Source organism: Microcebus murinus, unplaced genomic scaffold (assembly GCF_040939455.1).
Source record: "Microcebus murinus isolate Inina unplaced genomic scaffold, M.murinus_Inina_mat1.0 scaf002_hap2_Mmur4.0, whole genome shotgun sequence".
In the NCBI taxonomy this organism is placed as follows: Eukaryota; Metazoa; Chordata; class Mammalia; order Primates; family Cheirogaleidae; genus Microcebus; species Microcebus murinus.
The window spans coordinates 1301132-1322329 of record NW_027438948.1 but is presented as its reverse complement, the minus strand read 5'-3'; the positions used below and the strand labels follow the sequence as shown (position 1 = coordinate 1322329).

The following is a 21198-nucleotide window of genomic DNA, read 5'->3' as shown; positions in this document are numbered from 1 at the left end:
CCCGCGCGTGCGCAGTCAGCGGCAGCGACGCGCTGGGGGTGGGCAGCGGGTAGGTGAAGGAGGCCGGGCGAGGAGACGAGGGGGGCTGGGAGGGCTCCACCTTGGCGAGTCCAGCCGTGGAGGCGCATCTTGTGTGAGTGTGAGTGAGTGTGAGTGTGTGTGTGTGTGTGTATAGAGAGACAGCCCCCCACCCCGCCCCGCCCCGCCCCGCCCCGCCCATCACCCCCGTCCCTGGGAGCCCCCCGGACCCGGCCGGCCCGGCCCCGCCCGGCGCGGGGCCTGGGGCGGGAGGCGGCGGCGGGGAAGCCCAGAGAGGCTCGGCTTCTCGAGCGGGGCAGGGGCGCCCTCCGCCGCCGTCTAGGGCCACACCACCCTGAACGCCCCCGATCTCGTCTGGTCTCGGAAGCTAAGCAGGGTCGGGCCTGGTTAGTACTTGGATGGGAGACTGCCTGGGAATACCGGGTGCCACAGGCTGCTGCTTTTTTTTTTTTTTTTTTTTTTTGCCTCTTGTTCTGTCCCCTTTCTGGGAGCGCGGCGGCGGCCCGGGATGGGGGTCACCCCCACCCTCAGCGCCCGCGCGGTGCCTGGCGCCCCAGCCCGCACCGTGGGGCCTCCTCTTGTCCCAAGCCGCGACACCGCCGCCACGCGGCAGCATGCGTGGCTTCTGGACTGTCAGGTCTCAGACCAAAGGTCTGCTCTGTGGGAACCGACACGCTGGAGGAAACCTTGAGAGTCTGAGAGGGGAGGGAGTTCCAGAAGAAGGCCAGGATGTCATTTTGAGGGAGTATGTGACCAGAACTCGTCCCGTTGCTTTTGGGGTTCTATGGGCTACACGCAGGAATCTTTGGTGGTGGCACCTGATGTTGGGGGATCCGGAGTCACACCCAGACCTGCTCCACAGGCCTCCTTTTACTTTTCTCTTCGGATTCATTATTTTTAAAAAGTGTCTCTTACCTCTAGGATTGCATTTTCTTTTCTCTCTCTTTTCAAGCAGATGATGGGAGTACAAGTATTCAGGTGACATGTGTTGCCCGTGCCGCCCTCCCCCCTGTGTTCTTTTTTTTTTTTTTTTTTTTGAGACAGAGTCTCGTTTTGCTGCCCAGGCTAGAGTGAGTGCCATGGCGTCAGCCTAGCTCACAGCAACCTCAATCTCCGGGCTCAAGCAATCCTGCTGCCTCAGCCTCCCGAGTAGTTGGGACTACAGGCATGCACCACCACGCCCGGCTGTGTTTTTCTATATATATTAGTTGGCCAATTAATTTCTTTCTATTTTTAGTAGAGACGGGGTCTCGCTCTTGCTCAGGCTGGTTTCGAACTCCTGACCTGGAGCAATCCGCCCGCCTCGGCCTCCCAGAGAGCTAGGATTACAGGCGTGAGCCACCGCGCCCGGCCCCCCCTGTGTTCTTATTCATATACCTCTCATGTTGTTCCAGCGTATTGTGGGGGTACCAATGTTAAGGTCGGGTGCCTTGCCCTCTCCAAGCCTCCCCCCTCGGGTCAGAGCTTCAAGTGCGCCCATCCCCCAGTCGGTGCGCACCCACCCCATGCCTAATGGATGTGTATGCCCCTCCCCTCCCCCCACCCGCCCGCCCGACACCCACCCGATGAAGGTGATTCCTCTCTGTCCACTTAGGCGTCCATCCGTTCGTACCAATTTGCTGGTGAGCACGCTCACGTGGTGCTCGTGTGTCCATTCTTGGGATACTTGGCTTACTGGAACGGGTTCCAGCTCTGGCCAGGAGAACACGAGAGGCGCCCTCTCACCGCTGCTCCTCACAGCCGAATGGCACTCCGTGGTGTCCACACGCCACATTTTATTGATGCACTCCTGGATGGATGGGCACTCGGGTCGCTTCCACGTCTTTGGGATTGTGAATTGTGCCCTAACTGTAACCCTAACCCTTACCCAGCCCGTCTCCTCTGCCCCTGCCTGACGCACTCCTCCCCGGCCAGGCCCGTCACTGTCCTGGGCCCCCGCCTGACCGGCTCCTCCCCGCCCGGCCAGTCACCGTCCTCTGCCCCTGCCTGATACGCTCCTTCCCGCCCGGCCTCTCACCGTCCTCGGCCCCTGCCTGACCGGCTCCTCCGTCGCCTGGGCCTTCCAAGGGCTTGGTGTGGATGCTGCTTCCAGGAAGCCCTCCAGAAACCCGGCAGCAGGGTGGCCGCAGCAGTCTCCAGCAGCCGTCCCTAAGTCGCGTGAGTGCGGGGGACGTGCCCCCGCTGTGCCGCGGGGGCCCAGCCTGGTGTCTTCCCTGAGGCCCTGCGGCTGCCGGCTGGGCTGCCGCTCCCCGCAAGGGGAGAGCCGCGGAGGTGGGGACCGCCTCCTGATGGGGACGTACACGCAGCTCTCCACGTCGGATTCCGGGGCTCTCTGTCCTGCCCGAAGGCCCAGCTGGCCTGCGGGTCCTTAGAGTGGCAAAAACCTCCGAAAACTGAGACTGAGGGTCCGGTGGGTGTCTGCACTTTTGTGCTGGGCACCCCAGGGAGGCCCGGGGGCTGGCTGGACAACGTGGTCTGCTGGGCGGGGGGGGGGGGGGGGGGGTTGGAGGAGCAACTGATGCCCTTTGCACTTTGGGTAGCAAGAGTCTGAGGTGTCTCTGAGCCCTGTGCCCTGTGGGGGCGGGGCGGGGGGGAGGAGGAGGAGGAGGAGGAGGAGGTGGGAAGGGCCGGGGCCTGCAGTCCTGTTCCCGGGGTGGCACGGCAAGTGGCTTCTTCCACAGGCTGCTTGGCCTGGGCTCCCTGCACCTGGGCCTTTGGAGGACCGGCCCTGTGCTTGCCAACACTTCCTGCAGGGACCCAGAGCTGGGAGGTGGCATCTCTCAGCCCTGGGTCGGGCAGAGCCCCAGCGGGCCATGCCCACAACCTCTCTCAGCACCGGTCCCCCAGAAGGCTCCTTTGGGACCAGGATTCTCTTGCGGTGACTCTTTAAGGTCTGGCCCCTGGATGGAGGGGCACCAGGAGTAGAGGAGCAGGAAGGGGAAGGGGGTGGCCATGCGAGGGGACACTTTGAGGCCAAGTCCCAGCTTCAGCCTGATCCTCCTGGGAACCCCGCTCTGAGACAAGGAGCCGGGCTTCGCATTCCCACAGCAGCCAGTCGTGGGCTGAGGACACCTGGGGCGTTGGGAACTCCCTGGCTTCTCCTTGGTTTAACATCTAGAGCTGCTTGTGAATCGCGCCGCCACACACACCCGAGTGCAGGTGTCTTCCGCACAGACTGCGGGCCTCGCTCTTCTGAATGCCGCTAGCTCGCCACCCACCCACGGGTGAACCTGGTCAGGGTGCTTTCTCTCAGGGGCAGACTCTTTTCCGGGCGGGCTACCGGTGTCTCTGTTTGCTCGTTTCTTTCTTCCATTTCGGGAAAGTCTTCCTTGCTGGGTGTGGAAATCTCCTATGCCTTCCCTCGCCTATTCTGTCAGCTTTAAAATTCTCCTTCAGTTGCCACCCTCACAGATGGATTAGGAAACTCTTTCCGGTGCACTCATTAGTGAAATGACCTCCAGGAAGCTGGAATCCAATATCTAATGGCCGATTTTTAGCGAGTCCACACGCCAGGGTGGTCGGGGTCCAAAGCAGCCCCGGCCAGGCCCAGGCCCCTTGGACTGGGCCACAGGAGGACACGGAGGAGGGTCCCGGCCCCCACGAAGCGGTGCCGGCAGTTCTCCACGGGCTTGGGCGTTTTCCAGAGGTAGGAGATGGAGGGGACTGATTTCTTCAGCGCCCCCCAAACCACGCCACCCCACCCCACCCATGGGACACATCCCCAGAGAGAGACGCCCCATACACTGGCTGTGCCCCAGCCCTGGCCCGGGGGAATAGGCGGCAGCCCACCCACAGGGCGAGGGGGGGGCGCAGCTGAAAGGGGTTGTGGGGGAGGGCGGCCCCTGGCTGGGGTCAAAGGGCGAGCGTCCCGCGCGTGCGCAGTCAGCGGCAGCGACGCGCTGGGGGTGGGCAGCGGGTAGGTGAAGGAGGCCGGGCGAGGAGACGAGGGGGGCTGGGAGGGCTCCACCTTGGCGAGTCCAGCCGTGGAGGCGCATCTTGTGTGAGTGTGAGTGAGTGTGAGTGTGTGTGTGTGTGTGTATAGAGAGACAGCCCCCCACCCCGCCCCGCCCCGCCCCGCCCCGCCCCGCCCATCACCCCCGTCCCTGGGAGCCCCCCGGACCCGGCCGGCCCGGCCCCGCCCGGCGCGGGGCCTGGGGCGGGAGGCGGCGGCGGGGAAGCCCAGAGAGGCTCGGCTTCTCGAGCGGGGCAGGGGCGCCCTCCGCCGCCGTCTAGGGCCACACCACCCTGAACGCCCCCGATCTCGTCTGGTCTCGGAAGCTAAGCAGGGTCGGGCCTGGTTAGTACTTGGATGGGAGACTGCCTGGGAATACCGGGTGCCACAGGCTGCTGCTTTTTTTTTTTTTTTTTTTTTTTGCCTCTTGTTCTGTCCCCTTTCTGGGAGCGCGGCGGCGGCCCGGGGTGGGGGTCACCCCCACCCTCAGCGCCCGCGCGGTGCCTGGCGCCCCAGCCCGCACCGTGGGGCCTCCTCTTGTCCCAAGCCGCGACACCGCCGCCACGCGGCAGCATGCGTGGCTTCTGGACTGTCAGGTCTCAGACCAAAGGTCTGCTCTGTGGGAACCGACACGCTGGAGGAAACCTTGAGAGTCTGAGAGGGGAGGGAGTTCCAGAAGAAGGCCAGGATGTCATTTTGAGGGAGTATGTGACCAGAACTCGTCCCGTTGCTTTTGGGGTTCTATGGGCTACACGCAGGAATCTTTGGTGGTGGCACCTGATGTTGGGGGATCCGGAGTCACACCCAGACCTGCTCCACAGGCCTCCTTTTACTTTTCTCTTCGGATTCATTATTTTTAAAAAGTGTCTCTTACCTCTAGGATTGCATTTTCTTTTCTCTCTCTTTTCAAGCAGATGATGGGAGTACAAGTATTCAGGTGACATGTGTTGCCCGTGCCGCCCTCCCCCCTGTGTTCTTTTTTTTTTTTTTTTTTTGAGACAGAGTCTCGTTTTGCTGCCCAGGCTAGAGTGAGTGCCATGGCGTCAGCCTAGCTCACAGCAACCTCAATCTCCGGGCTCAAGCAATCCTGCTGCCTCAGCCTCCCGAGTAGTTGGGACTACAGGCATGCACCACCACGCCCGGCTGTGTTTTTCTATATATATTAGTTGGCCAATTAATTTCTTTCTATTTTTAGTAGAGACGGGGTCTCGCTCTTGCTCAGGCTGGTTTCGAACTCCTGACCTGGAGCAATCCGCCCGCCTCGGCCTCCCAGAGAGCTAGGATTACAGGCGTGAGCCACCGCGCCCGGCCCCCCCTGTGTTCTTATTCATATACCTCTCATGTTGTTCCAGCGTATTGTGGGGGTACCAATGTTAAGGTCGGGTGCCTTGCCCTCTCCAAGCCTCCCCCCTCGGGTCAGAGCTTCAAGTGCGCCCATCCCCCAGTCGGTGCGCACCCACCCCATGCCTAATGGATGTGTATGCCCCTCCCCTCCCCCCACCCGCCCGCCCGACACCCACCCGATGAAGGTGATTCCTCTCTGTCCACTTAGGCGTCCATCCGTTCGTACCAATTTGCTGGTGAGCGCGCTCACGTGGTGCTCGTGTGTCCATTCTTGGGATAGTTGGCTTACTGGAACGGGTTCCAGCTCTGGCCAGGAGAACACGAGAGGCGCCCTCTCACCGCTGCTCCTCACAGCCGAATGGCACTCCGTGGTGTCCACGCGCCACATTTTATTGATGCACTCCTGGATGGATGGGCACTCGGGTCGCTTCCACGTCTTTGGGATTGTGAATTGTGCCCTAACTGTAACCCTAACCCTTACCCAGCCCGTCTCCTCTGCCCCTGCCTGACGCACTCCTCCCCGGCCAGGCCCGTCACTGTCCTGGGCCCCCGCCTGACCGGCTCCTCCCCGCCCGGCCGGTCACCGTCCTCTGCCCCTGCCTGACACGCTCCTTCCCGCCCGGCCTCTCACCGTCCTCGGCCCCTGCCTGACCGGCTCCTCCGTCGCCTGGGCCTTCCAAGGGCTTGGTGTGGATGCTGCTTCCAGGAAGCCCTCCAGAAACCCGGCAGCAGGGTGGCCGCAGCAGTCTCCAGCAGCCGTCCCTAAGTCGCGTGAGTGCGGGGGACGTGCCCCCGCTGTGCCGCGGGGGCCCAGCCTGGTGTCTTCCCTGAGGCCCTGCGGCTGCCGGCTGGGCTGCCGCTCCCCGCAAGGGGAGAGCCGCGGAGGTGGGGACCGCCTCCTGATGGGGACGTACACGCAGCTCTCCACGTCGGATTCCGGGGCTCTCTGTCCTGCCCGAAGGCCCAGCTGGCCTGCGGGTCCTTAGAGTGGCAAAAACCTCCGAAAACTGAGACTGAGGGTCCGGTGGGTGTCTGCACTTTTGTGCTGGGCACCCCAGGGAGGCCCGGGGGCTGGCTGGACAACGTGGTCTGCTGGGCGGGGGGGGGGGGGTTGGAGGAGCAACTGATGCCCTTTGCACTTTGGGTAGCAAGAGTCTGAGGTGTCTCTGAGCCCTGTGCCCTGTGGGGGCGGGGCGGGGGGGAGGAGGAGGAGGAGGAGGAGGAGGTGGGAAGGGCCGGGGCCTGCAGTCCTGTTCCCGGGGTGGCACGGCATGTGGCTTCTTCCACAGGCTGCTTGGCCTGGGCTCCCTGCACCTGGGCCTTTGGAGGACCGGCCCTGTGCTTGCCAACACTTCCTGCAGGGACCCAGAGCTGGGAGGTGGCATCTCTCAGCCCTGGGTCGGGCAGAGCCCCAGCGGGCCATGCCCACAACCTCTCTCAGCACCGGTCCCCCAGAAGGCTCCTTTGGGACCAGGATTCTCTTGCGGTGACTCTTTAAGGTCTGGCCCCTGGATGGAGGGGCACCAGGAGTAGAGGAGCAGGAAGGGGAAGGGGGTGGCCATGCGAGGGGACACTTTGAGGCCAAGTCCCAGCTTCAGCCTGATCCTCCTGGGAACCCCGCTCTGAGACAAGGAGCCGGGCTTCGCATTCCCACAGCAGCCAGTCGTGGGCTGAGGACACCTGGGGCGTTGGGAACTCCCTGGCTTCTCCTTGGTTTAACGTCTAGAGCTGCTTGTGAATCGCGCCGCCACACACACCCGAGCGCAGGTGTCTTCCGCACAGACTGCGGGCCTCGCTCTTCTGAATGCCGCTAGCTCGCCACCCACCCACGGGTGAACCTGGTCAGGGTGCTTTCTCTCAGGGGCAGACTCTTTTCCGGGCGGGCTACCGGTGTCTCTGTTTGCTCGTTTCTTTCTTCCATTTCGGGAAAGTCTTCCTTGCTGGGTGTGGAAATCTCCTATGCCTTCCCTCGCCTATTCTGTCAGCTTTAAAATTCTCCTTCAGTTGCCACCCTCACAGATGGATTAGGAAACTCTTTCCGGTGCACTCATTAGTGAAATGACCTCCAGGAAGCTGGAATCCAATATCTAATGGCCGATTTTTAGCGAGTCCACACGCCAGGGTGGTCGGGGTCCAAAGCAGCCCCGGCCAGGCCCAGGCCCCTTGGACTGGGCCACAGGAGGACACGGAGGAGGGTCCCGGCCCCCACGAAGCGGTGCCGGCAGTTCTCCACGGGCTTGGGCGTTTTCCAGAGGTAGGAGATGGAGGGGACTGATTTCTTCAGCGCCCCCCAAACCACGCCACCCCACCCCACCCATGGGACACATCCCCAGAGAGAGACGCCCCATACACTGGCTGTGCCCCAGCCCTGGCCCGGGGGAATAGGCGGCAGCCCACCCACAGGGCGAGGGGGGGGCGCAGCTGAAAGGGGTTGTGGGGGAGGGCGGCCCCTGGCTGGGGTCAAAGGGCGAGCGTCCCGCGCGTGCGCAGTCAGCGGCAGCGACGCGCTGGGGGTGGGCAGCGGGTAGGTGAAGGAGGCCGGGCGAGGAGACGAGGGGGGCTGGGAGGGCTCCACCTTGGCGAGTCCAGCCGTGGAGGCGCATCTTGTGTGAGTGTGAGTGAGTGTGAGTGTGTGTGTGTGTGTGTATAGAGAGACAGCCCCCCACCCCGCCCCGCCCCGCCCCGCCCCGCCCCGCCCATCACCCCCGTCCCTGGGAGCCCCCCGGACCCGGCCGGCCCGGCCCCGCCCGGCGCGGGGCCTGGGGCGGGAGGCGGCGGCGGGGAAGCCCAGAGAGGCTCGGCTTCTCGAGCGGGGCAGGGGCGCCCTCCGCCGCCGTCTAGGGCCACACCACCCTGAACGCCCCCGATCTCGTCTGGTCTCGGAAGCTAAGCAGGGTCGGGCCTGGTTAGTACTTGGATGGGAGACTGCCTGGGAATACCGGGTGCCACAGGCTGCTGCTTTTTTTTTTTTTTTTTTTTTTTTTGCCTCTTGTTCTGTCCCCTTTCTGGGAGCGCGGCGGCGGCCCGGGGTGGGGGTCACCCCCACCCTCAGCGCCCGCGCGGTGCCTGGCGCCCCAGCCCGCACCGTGGGGCCTCCTCTTGTCCCAAGCCGCGACACCGCCGCCACGCGGCAGCATGCGTGGCTTCTGGACTGTCAGGTCTCAGACCAAAGGTCTGCTCTGTGGGAACCGACACGCTGGAGGAAACCTTGAGAGTCTGAGAGGGGAGGGAGTTCCAGAAGAAGGCCAGGATGTCATTTTGAGGGAGTATGTGACCAGAACTCGTCCCGTTGCTTTTGGGGTTCTATGGGCTACACGCAGGAATCTTTGGTGGTGGCACCTGATGTTGGGGGATCCGGAGTCACACCCAGACCTGCTCCACAGGCCTCCTTTTACTTTTCTCTTCGGATTCATTATTTTTAAAAAGTGTCTCTTACCTCTAGGATTGCATTTTCTTTTCTCTCTCTTTTCAAGCAGATGATGGGAGTACAAGTATTCAGGTGACATGTGTTGCCCGTGCCGCCCTCCCCCCTGTGTTCTTTTTTTTTTTTTTTTTTTGAGACAGAGTCTCGTTTTGCTGCCCAGGCTAGAGTGAGTGCCATGGCGTCAGCCTAGCTCACAGCAACCTCAATCTCCGGGCTCAAGCAATCCTGCTGCCTCAGCCTCCCGAGTAGTTGGGACTACAGGCATGCACCACCACGCCCGGCTGTGTTTTTCTATATATATTAGTTGGCCAATTAATTTCTTTCTATTTTTAGTAGAGACGGGGTCTCGCTCTTGCTCAGGCTGGTTTCGAACTCCTGACCTGGAGCAATCCGCCCGCCTCGGCCTCCCAGAGAGCTAGGATTACAGGCGTGAGCCACCGCGCCCGGCCCCCCCTGTGTTCTTATTCATATACCTCTCATGTTGTTCCAGCGTATTGTGGGGGTACCAATGTTAAGGTCGGGTGCCTTGCCCTCTCCAAGCCTCCCCCCTCGGGTCAGAGCTTCAAGTGCGCCCATCCCCCAGTCGGTGCGCACCCACCCCATGCCTAATGGATGTGTATGCCCCTCCCCTCCCCCCACCCGCCCGCCCGACACCCACCCGATGAAGGTGATTCCTCTCTGTCCACTTAGGCGTCCATCCGTTCGTACCAATTTGCTGGTGAGCGCGCTCACGTGGTGCTCGTGTGTCCATTCTTGGGATACTTGGCTTACTGGAACGGGTTCCAGCTCTGGCCAGGAGAACACGAGAGGCGCCCTCTCACCGCTGCTCCTCACAGCCGAATGGCACTCCGTGGTGTCCACGCGCCACATTTTATTGATGCACTCCTGGATGGATGGGCACTCGGGTCGCTTCCACGTCTTTGGGATTGTGAATTGTGCCCTAACTGTAACCCTAACCCTTACCCAGCCCGTCTCCTCTGCCCCTGCCTGACGCACTCCTCCCCGGCCAGGCCCGTCACTGTCCTGGGCCCCCGCCTGACCGGCTCCTCCCCGCCCGGCCGGTCACCGTCCTCTGCCCCTGCCTGACACGCTCCTTCCCGCCCGGCCTCTCACCGTCCTCGGCCCCTGCCTGACCGGCTCCTCCGTCGCCTGGGCCTTCCAAGGGCTTGGTGTGGATGCTGCTTCCAGGAAGCCCTCCAGAAACCCGGCAGCAGGGTGGCCGCAGCAGTCTCCAGCAGCCGTCCCTAAGTCGCGTGAGTGCGGGGGACGTGCCCCCGCTGTGCCGCGGGGGCCCAGCCTGGTGTCTTCCCTGAGGCCCTGCGGCTGCCGGCTGGGCTGCCGCTCCCCGCAAGGGGAGAGCCGCGGAGGTGGGGACCGCCTCCTGATGGGGACGTACACGCAGCTCTCCACGTCGGATTCCGGGGCTCTCTGTCCTGCCCGAAGGCCCAGCTGGCCTGCGGGTCCTTAGAGTGGCAAAAACCTCCGAAAACTGAGACTGAGGGTCCGGTGGGTGTCTGCACTTTTGTGCTGGGCACCCCAGGGAGGCCCGGGGGCTGGCTGGACAACGTGGTCTGCTGGGCGGGGGGGGGGGGTTGGAGGAGCAACTGATGCCCTTTGCACTTTGGGTAGCAAGAGTCTGAGGTGTCTCTGAGCCCTGTGCCCTGTGGGGGCGGGGCGGGGGGGAGGAGGAGGAGGAGGAGGAGGAGGTGGGAAGGGCCGGGGCCTGCAGTCCTGTTCCCGGGGTGGCACGGCATGTGGCTTCTTCCACAGGCTGCTTGGCCTGGGCTCCCTGCACCTGGGCCTTTGGAGGACCGGCCCTGTGCTTGCCAACACTTCCTGCAGGGACCCAGAGCTGGGAGGTGGCATCTCTCAGCCCTGGGTCGGGCAGAGCCCCAGCGGGCCATGCCCACAACCTCTCTCAGCACCGGTCCCCCAGAAGGCTCCTTTGGGACCAGGATTCTCTTGCGGTGACTCTTTAAGGTCTGGCCCCTGGATGGAGGGGCACCAGGAGTAGAGGAGCAGGAAGGGGAAGGGGGTGGCCATGCGAGGGGACACTTTGAGGCCAAGTCCCAGCTTCAGCCTGATCCTCCTGGGAACCCCGCTCTGAGACAAGGAGCCGGGCTTCGCATTCCCACAGCAGCCAGTCGTGGGCTGAGGACACCTGGGGCGTTGGGAACTCCCTGGCTTCTCCTTGGTTTAACGTCTAGAGCTGCTTGTGAATCGCGCCGCCACACACACCCGAGCGCAGGTGTCTTCCGCACAGACTGCGGGCCTCGCTCTTCTGAATGCCGCTAGCTCGCCACCCACCCACGGGTGAACCTGGTCAGGGTGCTTTCTCTCAGGGGCAGACTCTTTTCCGGGCGGGCTACCGGTGTCTCTGTTTGCTCGTTTCTTTCTTCCATTTCGGGAAAGTCTTCCTTGCTGGGTGTGGAAATCTCCTATGCCTTCCCTCGCCTATTCTGTCAGCTTTAAAATTCTCCTTCAGTTGCCACCCTCACAGATGGATTAGGAAACTCTTTCCGGTGCACTCATTAGTGAAATGACCTCCAGGAAGCTGGAATCCAATATCTAATGGCCGATTTTTAGCGAGTCCACACGCCAGGGTGGTCGGGGTCCAAAGCAGCCCCGGCCAGGCCCAGGCCCCTTGGACTGGGCCACAGGAGGACACGGAGGAGGGTCCCGGCCCCCACGAAGCGGTGCCGGCAGTTCTCCACGGGCTTGGGCGTTTTCCAGAGGTAGGAGATGGAGGGGACTGATTTCTTCAGCGCCCCCCAAACCACGCCACCCCACCCCACCCATGGGACACATCCCCAGAGAGAGACGCCCCATACACTGGCTGTGCCCCAGCCCTGGCCCGGGGGAATAGGCGGCAGCCCACCCACAGGGCGAGGGGGGGGCGCAGCTGAAAGGGGTTGTGGGGGAGGGCGGCCCCTGGCTGGGGTCAAAGGGCGAGCGTCCCGCGCGTGCGCAGTCAGCGGCAGCGACGCGCTGGGGGTGGGCAGCGGGTAGGTGAAGGAGGCCGGGCGAGGAGACGAGGGGGGCTGGGAGGGCTCCACCTTGGCGAGTCCAGCCGTGGAGGCGCATCTTGTGTGAGTGTGAGTGAGTGTGAGTGTGTGTGTGTGTGTGTATAGAGAGACAGCCCCCCACCCCGCCCCGCCCCGCCCCGCCCCGCCCCGCCCATCACCCCCGTCCCTGGGAGCCCCCCGGACCCGGCCGGCCCGGCCCCGCCCGGCGCGGGGCCTGGGGCGGGAGGCGGCGGCGGGGAAGCCCAGAGAGGCTCGGCTTCTCGAGCGGGGCAGGGGCGCCCTCCGCCGCCGTCTAGGGCCACACCACCCTGAACGCCCCCGATCTCGTCTGGTCTCGGAAGCTAAGCAGGGTCGGGCCTGGTTAGTACTTGGATGGGAGACTGCCTGGGAATACCGGGTGCCACAGGCTGCTGCTTTTTTTTTTTTTTTTTTTTTTTTTGCCTCTTGTTCTGTCCCCTTTCTGGGAGCGCGGCGGCGGCCCGGGGTGGGGGTCACCCCCACCCTCAGCGCCCGCGCGGTGCCTGGCGCCCCAGCCCGCACCGTGGGGCCTCCTCTTGTCCCAAGCCGCGACACCGCCGCCACGCGGCAGCATGCGTGGCTTCTGGACTGTCAGGTCTCAGACCAAAGGTCTGCTCTGTGGGAACCGACACGCTGGAGGAAACCTTGAGAGTCTGAGAGGGGAGGGAGTTCCAGAAGAAGGCCAGGATGTCATTTTGAGGGAGTATGTGACCAGAACTCGTCCCGTTGCTTTTGGGGTTCTATGGGCTACACGCAGGAATCTTTGGTGGTGGCACCTGATGTTGGGGGATCCGGAGTCACACCCAGACCTGCTCCACAGGCCTCCTTTTACTTTTCTCTTCGGATTCATTATTTTTAAAAAGTGTCTCTTACCTCTAGGATTGCATTTTCTTTTCTCTCTCTTTTCAAGCAGATGATGGGAGTACAAGTATTCAGGTGACATGTGTTGCCCGTGCCGCCCTCCCCCCTGTGTTCTTTTTTTTTTTTTTTTTGAGACAGAGTCTCGTTTTGCTGCCCAGGCTAGAGTGAGTGCCATGGCGTCAGCCTAGCTCACAGCAACCTCAATCTCCGGGCTCAAGCAATCCTGCTGCCTCAGCCTCCCGAGTAGTTGGGACTACAGGCATGCACCACCACGCCCGGCTGTGTTTTTCTATATATATTAGTTGGCCAATTAATTTCTTTCTATTTTTAGTAGAGACGGGGTCTCGCTCTTGCTCAGGCTGGTTTCGAACTCCTGACCTGGAGCAATCCGCCCGCCTCGGCCTCCCAGAGAGCTAGGATTACAGGCGTGAGCCACCGCGCCCGGCCCCCCCTGTGTTCTTATTCATATACCTCTCATGTTGTTCCAGCGTATTGTGGGGGTACCAATGTTAAGGTCGGGTGCCTTGCCCTCTCCAAGCCTCCCCCCTCGGGTCAGAGCTTCAAGTGCGCCCATCCCCCAGTCGGTGCGCACCCACCCCATGCCTAATGGATGTGTATGCCCCTCCCCTCCCCCCACCCGCCCGCCCGACACCCACCCGATGAAGGTGATTCCTCTCTGTCCACTTAGGCGTCCATCCGTTCGTACCAATTTGCTGGTGAGCACGCTCACGTGGTGCTCGTGTGTCCATTCTTGGGATACTTGGCTTACTGGAACGGGTTCCAGCTCTGGCCAGGAGAACACGAGAGGCGCCCTCTCACCGCTGCTCCTCACAGCCGAATGGCACTCCGTGGTGTCCACGCGCCACATTTTATTGATGCACTCCTGGATGGATGGGCACTCGGGTCGCTTCCACGTCTTTGGGATTGTGAATTGTGCCCTAACTGTAACCCTAACCCTTACCCAGCCCGTCTCCTCTGCCCCTGCCTGACGCACTCCTCCCCGGCCAGGCCCGTCACTGTCCTGGGCCCCCGCCTGACCGGCTCCTCCCCGCCCGGCCGGTCACCGTCCTCTGCCCCTGCCTGACACGCTCCTTCCCGCCCGGCCTCTCACCGTCCTCGGCCCCTGCCTGACCGGCTCCTCCGTCGCCTGGGCCTTCCAAGGGCTTGGTGTGGATGCTGCTTCCAGGAAGCCCTCCAGAAACCCGGCAGCAGGGTGGCCGCAGCAGTCTCCAGCAGCCGTCCCTAAGTCGCGTGAGTGCGGGGGACGTGCCCCCGCTGTGCCGCGGGGGCCCAGCCTGGTGTCTTCCCTGAGGCCCTGCGGCTGCCGGCTGGGCTGCCGCTCCCCGCAAGGGGAGAGCCGCGGAGGTGGGGACCGCCTCCTGATGGGGACGTACACGCAGCTCTCCACGTCGGATTCCGGGGCTCTCTGTCCTGCCCGAAGGCCCAGCTGGCCTGCGGGTCCTTAGAGTGGCAAAAACCTCCGAAAACTGAGACTGAGGGTCCGGTGGGTGTCTGCACTTTTGTGCTGGGCACCCCAGGGAGGCCCGGGGGCTGGCTGGACAACGTGGTCTGCTGGGCGGGGGGGGGGGGTTGGAGGAGCAACTGATGCCCTTTGCACTTTGGGTAGCAAGAGTCTGAGGTGTCTCTGAGCCCTGTGCCCTGTGGGGGCGGGGCGGGGGGGAGGAGGAGGAGGAGGAGGAGGAGGTGGGAAGGGCCGGGGCCTGCAGTCCTGTTCCCGGGGTGGCACGGCATGTGGCTTCTTCCACAGGCTGCTTGGCCTGGGCTCCCTGCACCTGGGCCTTTGGAGGACCGGCCCTGTGCTTGCCAACACTTCCTGCAGGGACCCAGAGCTGGGAGGTGGCATCTCTCAGCCCTGGGTCGGGCAGAGCCCCAGCGGGCCATGCCCACAACCTCTCTCAGCACCGGTCCCCCAGAAGGCTCCTTTGGGACCAGGATTCTCTTGCGGTGACTCTTTAAGGTCTGGCCCCTGGATGGAGGGGCACCAGGAGTAGAGGAGCAGGAAGGGGAAGGGGGTGGCCATGCGAGGGGACACTTTGAGGCCAAGTCCCAGCTTCAGCCTGATCCTCCTGGGAACCCCGCTCTGAGACAAGGAGCCGGGCTTCGCATTCCCACAGCAGCCAGTCGTGGGCTGAGGACACCTGGGGCGTTGGGAACTCCCTGGCTTCTCCTTGGTTTAACGTCTAGAGCTGCTTGTGAATCGCGCCGCCACACACACCCGAGTGCAGGTGTCTTCCGCACAGACTGCGGGCCTCGCTCTTCTGAATGCCGCTAGCTCGCCACCCACCCACGGGTGAACCTGGTCAGGGTGCTTTCTCTCAGGGGCAGACTCTTTTCCGGGCGGGCTACCGGTGTCTCTGTTTGCTCGTTTCTTTCTTCCATTTCGGGAAAGTCTTCCTTGCTGGGTGTGGAAATCTCCTATGCCTTCCCTCGCCTATTCTGTCAGCTTTAAAATTCTCCTTCAGTTGCCACCCTCACAGATGGATTAGGAAACTCTTTCCGGTGCACTCATTAGTGAAATGACCTCCAGGAAGCTGGAATCCAATATCTAATGGCCGATTTTTAGCGAGTCCACACGCCAGGGTGGTCGGGGTCCAAAGCAGCCCCGGCCAGGCCCAGGCCCCTTGGACTGGGCCACAGGAGGACACGGAGGAGGGTCCCGGCCCCCACGAAGCGGTGCCGGCAGTTCTCCACGGGCTTGGGCGTTTTCCAGAGGTAGGAGATGGAGGGGACTGATTTCTTCAGCGCCCCCCAAACCACGCCACCCCACCCCACCCATGGGACACATCCCCAGAGAGAGACGCCCCATACACTGGCTGTGCCCCAGCCCTGGCCCGGGGGAATAGGCGGCAGCCCACCCACAGGGCGAGGGGGGGGCGCAGCTGAAAGGGGTTGTGGGGGAGGGCGGCCCCTGGCTGGGGTCAAAGGGCGAGCGTCCCGCGCGTGCGCAGTCAGCGGCAGCGACGCGCTGGGGGTGGGCAGCGGGTAGGTGAAGGAGGCCGGGCGAGGAGACGAGGGGGGCTGGGAGGGCTCCACCTTGGCGAGTCCAGCCGTGGAGGCGCATCTTGTGTGAGTGTGAGTGAGTGTGAGTGTGTGTGTGTGTGTGTATAGAGAGACAGCCCCCCACCCCGCCCCGCCCCGCCCCGCCCCGCCCCGCCCATCACCCCCGTCCCTGGGAGCCCCCCGGACCCGGCCGGCCCGGCCCCGCCCGGCGCGGGGCCTGGGGCGGGAGGCGGCGGCGGGGAAGCCCAGAGAGGCTCGGCTTCTCGAGCGGGGCAGGGGCGCCCTCCGCCGCCGTCTAGGGCCACACCACCCTGAACGCCCCCGATCTCGTCTGGTCTCGGAAGCTAAGCAGGGTCGGGCCTGGTTAGTACTTGGATGGGAGACTGCCTGGGAATACCGGGTGCCACAGGCTGCTGCTTTTTTTTTTTTTTTTTTTTTTTGCCTCTTGTTCTGTCCCCTTTCTGGGAGCGCGGCGGCGGCCCGGGGTGGGGGTCACCCCCACCCTCAGCGCCCGCGCGGTGCCTGGCGCCCCAGCCCGCACCGTGGGGCCTCCTCTTGTCCCAAGCCGCGACACCGCCGCCACGCGGCAGCATGCGTGGCTTCTGGACTGTCAGGTCTCAGACCAAAGGTCTGCTCTGTGGGAACCGACACGCTGGAGGAAACCTTGAGAGTCTGAGAGGGGAGGGAGTTCCAGAAGAAGGCCAGGATGTCATTTTGAGGGAGTATGTGACCAGAACTCGTCCCGTTGCTTTTGGGGTTCTATGGGCTACACGCAGGAATCTTTGGTGGTGGCACCTGATGTTGGGGGATCCGGAGTCACACCCAGACCTGCTCCACAGGCCTCCTTTTACTTTTCTCTTCGGATTCATTATTTTTAAAAAGTGTCTCTTACCTCTAGGATTGCATTTTCTTTTCTCTCTCTTTTCAAGCAGATGATGGGAGTACAAGTATTCAGGTGACATGTGTTGCCCGTGCCGCCCTCCCCCCTGTGTTCTTTTTTTTTTTTTTTTTTTGAGACAGAGTCTCGTTTTGCTGCCCAGGCTAGAGTGAGTGCCATGGCGTCAGCCTAGCTCACAGCAACCTCAATCTCCGGGCTCAAGCAATCCTGCTGCCTCAGCCTCCCGAGTAGTTGGGACTACAGGCATGCACCACCACGCCCGGCTGTGTTTTTCTATATATATTAGTTGGCCAATTAATTTCTTTCTATTTTTAGTAGAGACGGGGTCTCGCTCTTGCTCAGGCTGGTTTCGAACTCCTGACCTGGAGCAATCCGCCCGCCTCGGCCTCCCAGAGAGCTAGGATTACAGGCGTGAGCCACCGCGCCCGGCCCCCCCTGTGTTCTTATTCATATACCTCTCATGTTGTTCCAGCGTATTGTGGGGGTACCAATGTTAAGGTCGGGTGCCTTGCCCTCTCCAAGCCTCCCCCCTCGGGTCAGAGCTTCAAGTGCGCCCATCCCCCAGTCGGTGCGCACCCACCCCATGCCTAATGGATGTGTATGCCCCTCCCCTCCCCCCACCCGCCCGCCCGACACCCACCCGATGAAGGTGATTCCTCTCTGTCCACTTAGGCGTCCATCCGTTCGTACCAATTTGCTGGTGAGCGCGCTCACGTGGTGCTCGTGTGTCCATTCTTGGGATACTTGGCTTACTGGAACGGGTTCCAGCTCTGGCCAGGAGAACACGAGAGGTGCCCTCTCACCGCTGCTCCTCACAGCCGAATGGCACTCCGTGGTGTCCACGCGCCACATTTTATTGATGCACTCCTGGATGGATGGGCACTCGGGTCGCTTCCACGTCTTTGGGATTGTGAATTGTGCCCTAACTGTAACCCTAACCCTTACCCAGCCCGTCTCCTCTGCCCCTGCCTGACGCACTCCTCCCCGGCCAGGCCCGTCACTGTCCTGGGCCCCCGCCTGACCGGCTCCTCCCCGCCCGGCCGGTCACCGTCCTCTGCCCCTGCCTGACACGCTCCTTCCCGCCCGGCCTCTCACCGTCCTCGGCCCCTGCCTGACCGGCTCCTCCGTCGCCTGGGCCTTCCAAGGGCTTGGTGTGGATGCTGCTTCCAGGAAGCCCTCCAGAAACCCGGCAGCAGGGTGGCCGCAGCAGTCTCCAGCAGCCGTCCCTAAGTCGCGTGAGTGCGGGGGACGTGCCCCCGCTGTGCCGCGGGGGCCCAGCCTGGTGTCTTCCCTGAGGCCCTGCGGCTGCCGGCTGGGCTGCCGCTCCCCGCAAGGGGAGAGCCGCGGAGGTGGGGACCGCCTCCTGATGGGGACGTACACGCAGCTCTCCACGTCGGATTCCGGGGCTCTCTGTCCTGCCCGAAGGCCCAGCTGGCCTGCGGGTCCTTAGAGTGGCAAAAACCTCCGAAAACTGAGACTGAGGGTCCGGTGGGTGTCTGCACTTTTGTGCTGGGCACCCCAGGGAGGCCCGGGGGCTGGCTGGACAACGTGGTCTGCTGGGCGGGGGGGGGGGGGTTGGAGGAGCAACTGATGCCCTTTGCACTTTGGGTAGCAAGAGTCTGAGGTGTCTCTGAGCCCTGTGCCCTGTGGGGGCGGGGCGGGGGGGAGGAGGAGGAGGAGGAGGAGGAGGTGGGAAGGGCCGGGGCCTGCAGTCCTGTTCCCGGGGTGGCACGGCATGTGGCTTCTTCCACAGGCTGCTTGGCCTGGGCTCCCTGCACCTGGGCCTTTGGAGGACCGGCCCTGTGCTTGCCAACACTTCCTGCAGGGACCCAGAGCTGGGAGGTGGCATCTCTCAGCCCTGGGTCGGGCAGAGCCCCAGCGGGCCATGCCCACAACCTCTCTCAGCACCGGTCCCCCAGAAGGCTCCTTTGGGACCAGGATTCTCTTGCGGTGACTCTTTAAGGTCTGGCCCCTGGATGGAGGGGCACCAGGAGTAGAGGAGCAGGAAGGGGAAGGGGGTGGCCATGCGAGGGGACACTTTGAGGCCAAGTCCCAGCTTCAGCCTGATCCTCCTGGGAACCCCGCTCTGAGACAAGGAGCCGGGCTTCGCATTCCCACAGCAGCCAGTCGTGGGCTGAGGACACCTGGGGCGTTGGGAACTCCCTGGCTTCTCCTTGGTTTAACGTCTAGAGCTGCTTGTGAATCGCGCCGCCACACACACCCGAGCGCAGGTGTCTTCCGCACAGACTGCGGGCCTCGCTCTTCTGAATGCCGCTAGCTCGCCACCCACCCACGGGTGAACCTGGTCAGGGTGCTTTCTCTCAGGGGCAGACTCTTTTCCGGGCGGGCTACCGGTGTCTCTGTTTGCTCGTTTCTTTCTTCCATTTCGGGAAAGTCTTCCTTGCTGGGTGTGGAAATCTCCTATGCCTTCCCTCGCCTATTCTGTCAGCTTTAAAATTCTCCTTCAGTTGCCACCCTCACAGATGGATTAGGAAACTCTTTCCGGTGCACTCATTAGTGAAATGACCTCCAGGAAGCTGGAATCCAATATCTAATGGCCGATTTTTAGCGAGTCCACACGCCAGGGTGGTCGGGGTCCAAAGCAGCCCCGGCCAGGCCCAGGCCCCTTGGACTGGGCCACAGGAGGACACGGAGGAGGGTCCCGGCCCCCACGAAGCGGTGCCGGCAGTTCTCCACGGGCTTGGGCGTTTTCCAGAGGTAGGAGATGGAGGGGACTGATTTCTTCAGCGCCCCCCAAACCACGCCACCCCACCCCACCCATGGGACACATCCCCAGAGAGAGACGCCCCATACACTGGCTGTGCCCCAGCCCTGGCCCGGGGGAATAGGCGGCAGCCCACCCACAGGGCGAGGGGGGGGCGCAGCTGAAAGGGGTTGTGGGGGAGGGCGGCCCCTGGCTGGGGTCAAAGGGCGAGCGTCCCGCGCGTGCGCAGTCAGCGGCAGCGACGCGCTGGGGGTGGGCAGCGGGTAGGTGAAGGAGGCCGGGCGAGGAGACGAGGGGGGCTGGGAGGGCTCCACCTTGGCGAGTCCAGCCGTGGAGGCGCATCTTGTGTGAGTGTGAGTGAGTGTGAGTGTGTGTGTGTGTGTGTATAGAGAGACAGCCCCCCACCCCGCCCCGCCCCGCCCCGCCCCGCCCCGCCCATCACCCCCGTCCCTGGGAGCCCCCCGGACCCGGCCGGCCCGGCCCCGCCCGGCGCGGGGCCTGGGGCGGGAGGCGGCGGCGGGGAAGCCCAGAGAGGCTCGGCTTCTCGAGCGGGGCAGGGGCGCCCTCCGCCGCCGTCTAGGGCCACACCACCCTGAACGCCCCCGATCTCGTCTGGTCTCGGAAGCTAAGCAGGGTCGGGCCTGGTTAGTACTTGGATGGGAGACTGCCTGGGAATACCGGGTGCCACAGGCTGCTGCTTTTTTTTTTTTTTTTTTTTTTTTTGCCTCTTGTTCTGTCCCCTTTCTGGGAGCGCGGCGGCGGCCCGGGGTGGGGGTCACCCCCACCCTCAGCGCCCGCGCGGTGCCTGGCGCCCCAGCCCGCACCGTGGGGCCTCCTCTTGTCCCAAGCCGCGACACCGCCGCCACGCGGCAGCATGCGTGGCTTCTGGACTGTCAGGTCTCAGACCAAAGGTCTGCTCTGTGGGAACCGACACGCTGGAGGAAACCTTGAGAGTCTGAGAGGGGAGGGAGTTCCAGAAGAAGGCCAGGATGTCATTTTGAGGGAGTATGTGACCAGAACTCGTCCCGTTGCTTTTGGGGTTCTATGGGCTACACGCAGGAATCTTTGGTGGTGGCACCTGATGTTGGGGGATCCGGAGTCACACCCAGACCTGCTCCACAGGCCTCCTTTTACTTTTCTCTTCGGATTCATTATTTTTAAAAAGTGTCTCTTACCTCTAGGATTGCATTTTCTTTTCTCTCTCTTTTCAAGCAGATGATGGGAGTACAAGTATTCAGGTGACATGTGTTGCCCGTGCCGCCCTCCCCCCTGTGTTCTTTTTTTTTTTTTTTTTTTGAGACAGAGTCTCGTTTTGCTGCCCAGGCTAGAGTGAGTGCCATGGCGTCAGCCTAGCTCACAGCAACCTCAATCTCCGGGCTCAAGCAATCCTGCTGCCTCAGCCTCCCGAGTAGTTGGGACTACAGGCATGCACCACCACGCCCGGCTGTGTTTTTCTATATATATTAGTTGGCCAATTAATTTCTTTCTATTTTTAGTAGAGACGGGGTCTCGCTCTTGCTCAGGCTGGTTTCGAACTCCTGACCTGGAGCAATCCGCCCGCCTCGGCCTCCCAGAGAGCTAGGATTACAGGCGTGAGCCACCGCGCCCGGCCCCCCCTGTGTTCTTATTCATATACCTCTCATGTTGTTCCAGCGTATTGTGGGGGTACCAATGTTAAGGTCGGGTGCCTTGCCCTCTCCAAGCCTCCCCCCTCGGGTCAGAGCTTCAAGTGCGCCCATCCCCCAGTCGGTGCGCACCCACCCCATGCCTAATGGATGTGTATGCCCCTCCCCTCCCCCCACCCGCCCGCCCGACACCCACCCGATGAAGGTGATTCCTCTCTGTCCACTTAGGCGTCCATCCGTTCGTACCAATTTGCTGGTGAGCGCG

The 21198-nt window shown here is 62.9% G+C and overlaps 6 pseudogenes; all 6 read left to right on the top strand.

Annotated features, from left to right (window-relative positions):
- Nucleotides 1–355: 355 nt before the first annotated feature.
- LOC142866304 (uncharacterized) lies at nt 356–474 on the top strand (annotated as a pseudogene).
- Nucleotides 475–4266: 3792 nt separating this feature from the next.
- Nucleotides 4267–4385, top strand: LOC142866303 (uncharacterized; annotated as a pseudogene).
- Nucleotides 4386–8170: 3785 nt separating this feature from the next.
- LOC142866302 (uncharacterized) lies at nt 8171–8289 on the top strand (annotated as a pseudogene).
- A 3786-nt stretch (nt 8290–12075) lies between these two features.
- Nucleotides 12076–12194, top strand: LOC142866301 (uncharacterized; annotated as a pseudogene).
- Nucleotides 12195–15978: 3784 nt separating this feature from the next.
- Nucleotides 15979–16097, top strand: LOC142866300 (uncharacterized; annotated as a pseudogene).
- Nucleotides 16098–19882: 3785 nt separating this feature from the next.
- Nucleotides 19883–20001, top strand: LOC142866299 (uncharacterized; annotated as a pseudogene).
- The last annotated feature ends 1197 nt before the right edge of the window (nt 20002–21198 follow it).